Consider the following 8,592-nt stretch of genomic DNA (forward strand, 5'->3'; position numbering starts at 1 on the left):
TTTTCCTTTAATCAAAATTCAGCAGCCATTCAGATTGGACAGTTTTCTAGAAGATAAAGTATCACCTGTAAATGTGAGTTGAGGACATTTGTGTGGAAGGCAGAGCCACCACTTAGAATGACTTTCAGAAACAGAACAGGTGAAGTAGGGAGGTCATGTGCAGATAGAAACACTTGTGAGTCTTCACTTTGCTGAACAGCCAAGTCATCAATAAATATCAAAATACATACATGATTTATTTGCATCTGTGCAAAATTGAAAAAGAAAAGAGTTGAAGTTATAATATCATAATAGAACATCAGTGTCAGCTGTAAATGAGAGTTTATACCTTTGGTTCCCATACTGCAGAAAGCAAAGGTAAAGAACCACTAGAAAAGGCAGAATAAAACATTTCCAAGATGACAGCACATCAGAGAGTTCACAGCTGTCTGAAAAGATTGCAAATGTTTGTATTTTGTCCCTTGTTTTCGAAAGTGAGGCACCAGAATTACAAGATGGTGACTAATAGATATAAGAGAGCAACAGGAGAAAAATGTTCCATTCGCCAAGAGGTTACAAAGTGGAACTCACTGATAGAAACACATCACTTTCAATTCATTCGCAGAAAGTTGGAAATATATGGACAAGATCGAGAAAATGGTTGAATTGGAGTATTCTATAGACCATTGACAAAAGCATGGAATAATAGAACAAATTTTCCATAATCTGTTATAAAAGTGAAAGTGCTGACAAAACTCAGCAGGTCTGTGAATGCCTGTGGAGAGAGAAATAGAGTTGACATTTGGAGTCTAATATAACTGTCCTTCATAACAGAAGAACTGCACATTTGCCTTATACAGCCAAATTCTACATTGTATGTATCTGGTGATTTACACCTCTGAACTGTAACTCAGGTGTATCAGCCTAGCAAGAGAAGAATTAATTACAAAAGGAATGGGGAAATCCATTTCAGTACAAAATAGCTGAATCAGAGAGCAAAAGTCACGATGTCCTTCCACAAACAAAATGGTATAAACATTATTAAAGAACATCATGCTGTTTCCGAAACCACGCAATTGTTCTGCTATTGTTCAACATTTCAGAATACTAGTAATTCCTGGTATCACTCATTCTGTGGAATTGAGCTACACATTTCATTCAATGACTGGAAACAACAGGACAGTTTGTGCTCAGTTCCTTATTTTATTGATTAATTCAACAAATGACAACAATGGATATTTCAGTGCATTCATGAACTGCTCTCTGAACTTTGACTGAGTCACCCCATAAATAAATGTATTGGTGCAGCAACTCAAACTCAACAGCATAAATCCAGCCTGCTGAAATAAATATAGTGAACCCTCATAATGTTCTGGATTTGTTCCTGTAATATTATAGTATAAAAAATGTAGAACATACATTGACCACAGCAGTATGAAGCTGGCCGATATAGTGAAGAGTAGAATTGCTGATTTCCGTCTGCTCTCCACCTCTGGGTCTTTGTGATTTCCTCCTTTACACTGCCCTCTCAGTCGCTTCCGTACTCGACTGGCTACCAAGATGTGTCGGACTGTCAGTGCATTGAGCAATAAAATGAAAGCAAATGGAATCAATGGGGTTAAAACTGTGGCAAACCAATCAAAACCCACCCATCCTGGCTCAGTATAATAGCTTGCTTTTGAATCACAAAACCATGGCACATTGTCTATTACTTCTTTGGGTTCAATTATAAAATACAAAGGAATATTTTTTAAACTGAGCAGAATCCAGGTTGATGCTAGAACCACAGCTGCAGTTCTGTTTGTACAATATTTAGTTTTCAGCTTCTGGCAACAAATGGCAACAAATCGGTCAAAGGAGAAAGTGACGGTGCATCAGACTGAACAATCTATTGATGCATGAACTAGAAGAGTGAGAAAACTACACACAGGAGTGATTTCCAGAAAAGATCTTGGAAAATAATAATGGGTCACCTGTGACAGTATGACATCAGTTAAAATGACCAAAAGATCTGCAGATGCCATAGCCACGAGATAATATGTAGTGCATGTGGATAGTCCACATTTCCCTTGGGACAGGATCATAATCGCAATTAAGTTAACTGTAAGAAAGACAAGAGGAAAGATGCATTAAATTACTTATAAAACAACCACCACATTTGAGTCCAGAGACTAAGATTGGATACTTACTCTTAAAATTCATCGATTTGGGACGGTAAAGAGAATCTTTTTAAAATGTGAATCTCCATGCTGACATGATACAACCTTCTTTCTTTTCCTTTTAACAGTGTCAAGATTCAATGTTATTGAAAAGGATAATTGGCTGCATTATTTCAATGTGACTGGCACCATGCAAGATAACCTTTAGCTGTGATCTACCAGCACTCACTGACTTTGAAAACTGGGTCACTGAAGAGATGCAAAAACAATTTTTCTCACTATTTGAAACTTCAAGGATGGCCAGACAATGAAGTGCCAGACTAAAGTAAGGTTTTTTCATAGATATTCAGTACAATTTTGTTCGAGATTCAGCAAAAGAAAATGTAAGCATAAGATTAGATTAGATTAGATTACATTAGATTAGATTTTTTTTTAGATTACATTACAGTGTGGAAACAGGCCCTTCGGCCCAACAAGTCCACACCGACCCGCCGAAGCGAAACCCATCCATACCCCTACATTTACCCCTTACCTAGCACTACGGGCAATTTAGAATGGCCAATTCACCTGACCCTGCACATCTTTGGACTGTGGGAGGAAACCGGAGCACCCGGAGGAAACCCACGCAGACACGGGGAGAACGTGCAAACTCCACACAGTCAGTCGCCTGAGTCGGGAATTGAACCCGGGTCTCAGGCGCTGTGAGGCAGCAGTGCTAACCACTGTGCCACCGTGCCGCCCACGGTAAGTAGGTTTTACAGCAAAACTGGAAGGGGAGAGGCAGTTGCTGAAGGAATAAGGATCATGTGCTGAAGGAGCATAGAATGGTCAACAACTCAGTCACTGAATTTATGTCTAGACTTGGCAAATGCACAGGGGACCTCTTCAGGACTAGAGAAGTGAACATATTAAATTCACAGAAGTAGAATTACTTAGTTATTTCAACCAGAAGGATTTTGTGGCCTGAGCTCCTGAACAGGAAGGAGGTGAACATTTACCCAAAGGTAACAGAACTCTACTATAAATAAGAGTTTGTTCTTCAACAGAGAAGTTCTGATTCCACTAATATTAAAATATGTGAATACAAATCGTAAAGAGACAATTAACATTATTGTGTTCATGTTACATGCTTTCTTTCCTAATTGGTAAGATGCCACACATACAGGCCATGACTTTAACTGAGTTTGGGGATAATGCTAAAACATTCAACAAGCTACCTGTTAACATTTTATTTTGCAAATTGCTGAATGAGGATAAATGGAGTTTCATCAAAGTTGGTATTGGGACAATATTTGTTCACCATTAGTACAAACAGATCATTCAAGCAGTTGGACATATTAATATAGTTTATTCAATGAACCAAGCATTTCATTATTAAGAGTTTACCGTTATCATTTATGGCTCTGGGACTGACATCATTATTGTGAAAAGACAGCACATTTGTACTTCAGTTACACTTACCTGAACTCAGAGGGACACTTCATTGAGTTATACCTGAAAGAGTGAAAGCCTACATGAAAGTTGGTTGAATCCTATTTAAGAACTGGTTTATCCAATTTTACTTCCAGAAGTGGAATGAGCAAGAAATAAAACAAAAGCTTCACTCAATATATTAGTGAGAGAAAAAGACACACTTATGGCTGAGAGATTGGAGTGTCTCCATGTGCATAAAAAAAGATAACATTATTATTTAATTAGATTAGATTCCCTCCAGTATGAAAGAGGCCCTTTGGCCCAACAAGTCCACACCAGCCCTCCAAAGAGTAACCCACCCATAGCCTATATTAACCCCAGAGTAATGCACCTAATACTATGGGCAATTTAGCATGGCCAATTCACCTGACCTGCATATCTTCAGCTTGGGGGAGGAAGGGTAGTAATGAAGGGTATGTTGATGAGTTTGATCTTAGAGTAGGATAGAAGAGCATTGATGGCTGAAGGGTCTGTACTGTGCTATAGTGTTCTATATTCTTAGAATCACTGCTACTTTAATATTTTTGCTAATAAGCACATTAAGGGATTCAATGTTAACTATTCGCTGACAATTAAAACATCAGGGCAATACCCAGAGGAAGCCCACACAGACACGGGAAGAATGTGCAAACTCCACACAAACAGTTGCCAGAGGCTAGAATCAAACCAGGATCCCTGGCACTGTGAGGCAGCAGTGCTAACCATGCTGCCCCTATACTGGGAAAAACATGTCATTGCACGGGTAATTTGACTACTGTTAGAGTACTGAGTGTGGTGCTGGAAAGCACATCATTTCAGCAGCATCCAAGGAGCAGGGGAATCGATGTTTCTGGGTTTCTCCTGCTTCTCGCATGCTGCCTGACCTGCTGTGCTTTTCCAGCATCACATTTTTGATTCTGATTTCCAGCATCTGCAGTCCTCACTCTCTCCTACTATCCCTGAATGTTTTAATTGCCCTGTATTGCCCTGAATGTTTTAATTGCCAGCGAGGAGTTAAAATTGAATCCCTTAATGTGCTTATTAGCAAAAATATTAAAGTAACAGTGATTCTAAGAATATAGAACAGTATAGCACAGTACAGACCCTTCAGCCATCAATGCGACTCTATCCTACTCTAAGATTAAACTCATCGACATACCCTTCATTTCTATCATCCAAGTGCCTCTCCAAGAGTCGCTTAAATGTTCCTAATGTCTCTCACTCTGCGACCACTGCTAGCAGTGCATTCCACTCTCTGTGTAAAGAATCTACCTTTCACATCTCCCCTAAACCTTCCTCCAATCACTTAATAATTACACCCCTTATGATGCACATTTCCGCCTGGGGAAAATGTCTCTGGCCATTCAGTCTATCTGTGTCTCTCATTATCTTGTACACCTTTATCAAGTCTCCTCTCATCCTTCTCCGCTCATATGAGAAAAGCCCCAGCTCCCTCAGCCTTTTTTCATGAGATATATGCTCCAGTTCAGGCAGCATCCTGGTAAATCTTCTCTGCACTCTCTCTAGAGCTTACACTGCCTTCCTAGAATGAGGGGACTAGAACTGACACAAATTTCTAAGTATGGTCTAACCAGGGCTTAATAGAGTTGCAGCATGACTGCATGATTGTTAAACTCAATCCCCCTGCTAATGAAAGCCTATACCCCTTCTTAACAATGTTATCAACTTGGCTGGCAAGTTTTGGGGATCCAATATCCCTCTGTTCCTCCACACTGCCAAGAATCCTGCATTTAACCCTGTACACTGCATTCAAATTGGACCTTCCAAAGTGAATCACCTCACACTTCTCCAGGTTGAACTCTATCCGCCAATTCTCAGCCCATTCTGCACCCTGTCAATGTCTCCCTGCAACCTACAACAGCCCTCCACACTATCCACAATTTCACCAACCTTCGTGTCATTGGCAAAATTACTAATCCACACTTCCACTTCCTTATCCAAGTCATTTCTAAAAATCACAAAGAGCACAGGCCCCCGAACAGATACCTACGGAATACCCTGGTCACCGAGCTCCAAGCTGAATACTTTCCATCTGCTATTACACTCTGTCTTCTATGGGGCAGCCCACTCTATATCCAGCTGGCTAACTTGCCCAATATCCCATGCCTCCTTACTTTCTGAATGAGCCTACATTGGGGAACCTTATCAAACGCCTTGCTAAAATCCATATACACCACATCCACTGCTCTCCCTTCATCAATGTCTTTTGTCACATCCTCAAAGAATTCTATACGGCTTGTGAGGCATGACTTGCCGTTCACAAAGCCAAGCTGACTATCTCTAATTAAGCTTTGCTTGAACAAATAAACATAGATCTTGTCTCTCAGAATCCTCGCCAATAATTTATCCACCACGGATTGGTGGATAAGACTGACTGGTGTTTAATCCCAGGGTTATCCTTATTCCCTTTCTTGAACAAGGGAATAATATTTGCCACCTTCCAATCATCTGGTACTACTCCTGTGGACAGTGAGGATGCAAAGATTATCAGCAAAGATGCAGCAATTTCTTCCCTTGCTTCCGGTAGCAACTTTGGTTATATCCTGTCTGGCCCAGGGGCATTAAATATCCTTATTTTTACAAACATTTCCACCACATTCTCCATCTTACCATCAACCTGTTTGAGCATATCAGCCTGTTCCATACTGTCCTCACAAATGACAAGGTCCCTTTCACTAGTGGATACTGAAGAAAAGTACTCAGTAAGGACCTCCACACCTCCTCCGACTCCAGGCATAACTTTCCTTCATTATCCCTGATCTGGCCATCTACTGTAACCCTGGCCATCCTCTTGTTCCTCACATCAGTATAGAATGCCTTGGGGTTTTCCCTAATGCTACCCACCAAGGCTTTTCGTGTCCCCTTCTCGCACTTCTTCAGCTCTGTCTTCAGTTCCTTCCTGGCTACCTTGTAACTCTCTAGAACCCTGTCTCATCCCTTGTCACCTAAGGTCCCTTCACCCTACCAACCTTTCCTTGCCGGAGTGGGACAAACCTATCCAGCACTCACAGTAAGAGCTCCCTAAACAACTTCCAGATTTCCATCCTGCATTTCTCGGAGAACAACTGTTTCCAATTTATTCTCCACAGCTCCTGCTTAATAGCACTATAATTCCCCCTCCCCTAATTAAATACTTTCCCAAACCATCTACTCCTATCCCTCTCCATGACTACAGTAACGGTCAGGGAGTTGTGATCACTATCACTGAAATGTCCTCCCACCGAGAGAGCTGATGCCTGACTTGGTTCATTGCCAAGCATTAAATCCAATATGGCCTTCCCTCTAGTTGATTCCTTCCTGAACATACCTGACAAAATCTGCTCCATCCAAACTATTTGCACTAAAAAGGTTCCAACCAATATTCGCGAAGTTAAAAATCACACAACACCAGGTTTTAGTTAATTTGGAAGCACTAGTTTTTGAGGTGCTGCCTCTTCATCAGGTGGTCATCACTTTTTAACTTTGTCCACCCCAGCCCAACCCGGCTCCTCCAAATCATGAATATTAACAAAGTTGAAGTCACCCACAACAAATCTGTTACTTCTGCACCTTTCCAAAATCTGTCTCTCCATCTGCTTCTCCCTGTCTCTGTTGTGATTTGGGGGTCTGTGGAAAGCTCCCAACAAAGTGACTGCTCCTTTCCTGTTTCCTGACTTGCAGCCATACTGACAGAATAGACAAAGCCTCTTTGATGACCTCCCTTTCTGCTGCTGTGATACTATCTCTGATGAGCAATGCCACACCCCTCTCTCTTTTACCTCCCTCCCTATTCCTTTTGAAACATCTAAGTCCCGGACCATCCAACAACAATTCCTGCCCCTCTGATACCCAACTATTAAAGTAAAATCTTAAATTGCCCATTGTTACCTTTATTGAACAAGAATGAAAATCTGTGGATGAGAAATCAATCATCTGAAACATTGATTTTGATGAGTCAATATGGTTTCTTGCAACCTGGTACTGACGTAACCTCATTTCTATACTGAACCAAGCAGTATTGGAGAAATTGAATATATTTCACACCAGTGGGTAACCTGCACTCAGTACAGTTCGACAAAGGGAAATGTGGCTAATACACAAATACTATTGCAAGGTGTTCCCCTCCTGTTGGCCAACCACACTCAATATAATTTGACAGTAACCAAAATTCTCAGCCATTCCTACACCATAAGGGCTGACTGAGCAAAGATCTGAGTCAAGGATGCAAAATGTTTCAGCACACACACAAGGTTATTCAGTCCACACAGGAAGTTAACAAAAAACAGAGTTTTATATTCACTAGAACATAATTAAGAAAAAAACTCCATCAGCAATTCAGGACACTTGAGTTGAAGAAAAATATTTTGCTGAATACATATACAAAGCTGATCAGTGGAACACCATGTTCCAGCATAAATCTGAAAAGTAGGGATAGTCTTCACCCACTACATATACACACATACTCTCTCTCACACACACAGGCAGACACACACGGACAGATGGACCCACACAAACAAAAGCATGTTTAAAGACCATCAATTATTACCCACACTTACCAGGAACACCAATAACAGCAATAATGGTGTTGTATATTTTTTCAACCTGTTCAAGTGTATCAATCATTCTCTCCGGCCAATTCTCTGAAATCCGTTCTGAAGGTATATATGCCTGGAAGTGGTAATTTATGTACAGTGGGTTAGACATGGGCCATTGAGTTTACATAAAGGAGTAAAAATTAGATTGTTTCCGTCTAACTGAGCGGATGACGACAGCCTAACTAAATCCCTTCTGTGATTCATAATGATGAAGCAATTAAATTCAATGTTTAAAAAACAACAGGCTGGAGAATTCTGTCAGGTAATGATAATTGCAGCATATATTTTCCAGCAATGGCTCTGTCCTTTGTAGTATGACCAGTGTCAATTCTAGATTTCATTGTTTCAGGGTTGCCTTCACTGTATTGTGTATATTCATTAAGTGATTATCAGATCACAGAGCCCCC

The 8,592-nt window shown here is 40.6% G+C and overlaps 1 pseudogene; it reads right to left on the reverse strand.

Moving 5' to 3' along the window:
• Window positions 1-1,169: 1,169 nt before the first annotated feature.
• LOC148138988 (putative G protein-coupled receptor 139) lies at window positions 1,170-8,213 on the reverse strand (annotated as a pseudogene).
• Window positions 8,214-8,592: the final 379 nt, after the last annotated feature.

Source organism: Chiloscyllium plagiosum, unplaced genomic scaffold (genome assembly GCF_037043375.1).
Source record: "Chiloscyllium plagiosum isolate Xiang-an unplaced genomic scaffold, Cpla_swu_hap1 HiC_scaffold_38, whole genome shotgun sequence".
NCBI classification, from domain to species: domain Eukaryota; kingdom Metazoa; phylum Chordata; class Chondrichthyes; order Orectolobiformes; family Hemiscylliidae; genus Chiloscyllium; species Chiloscyllium plagiosum.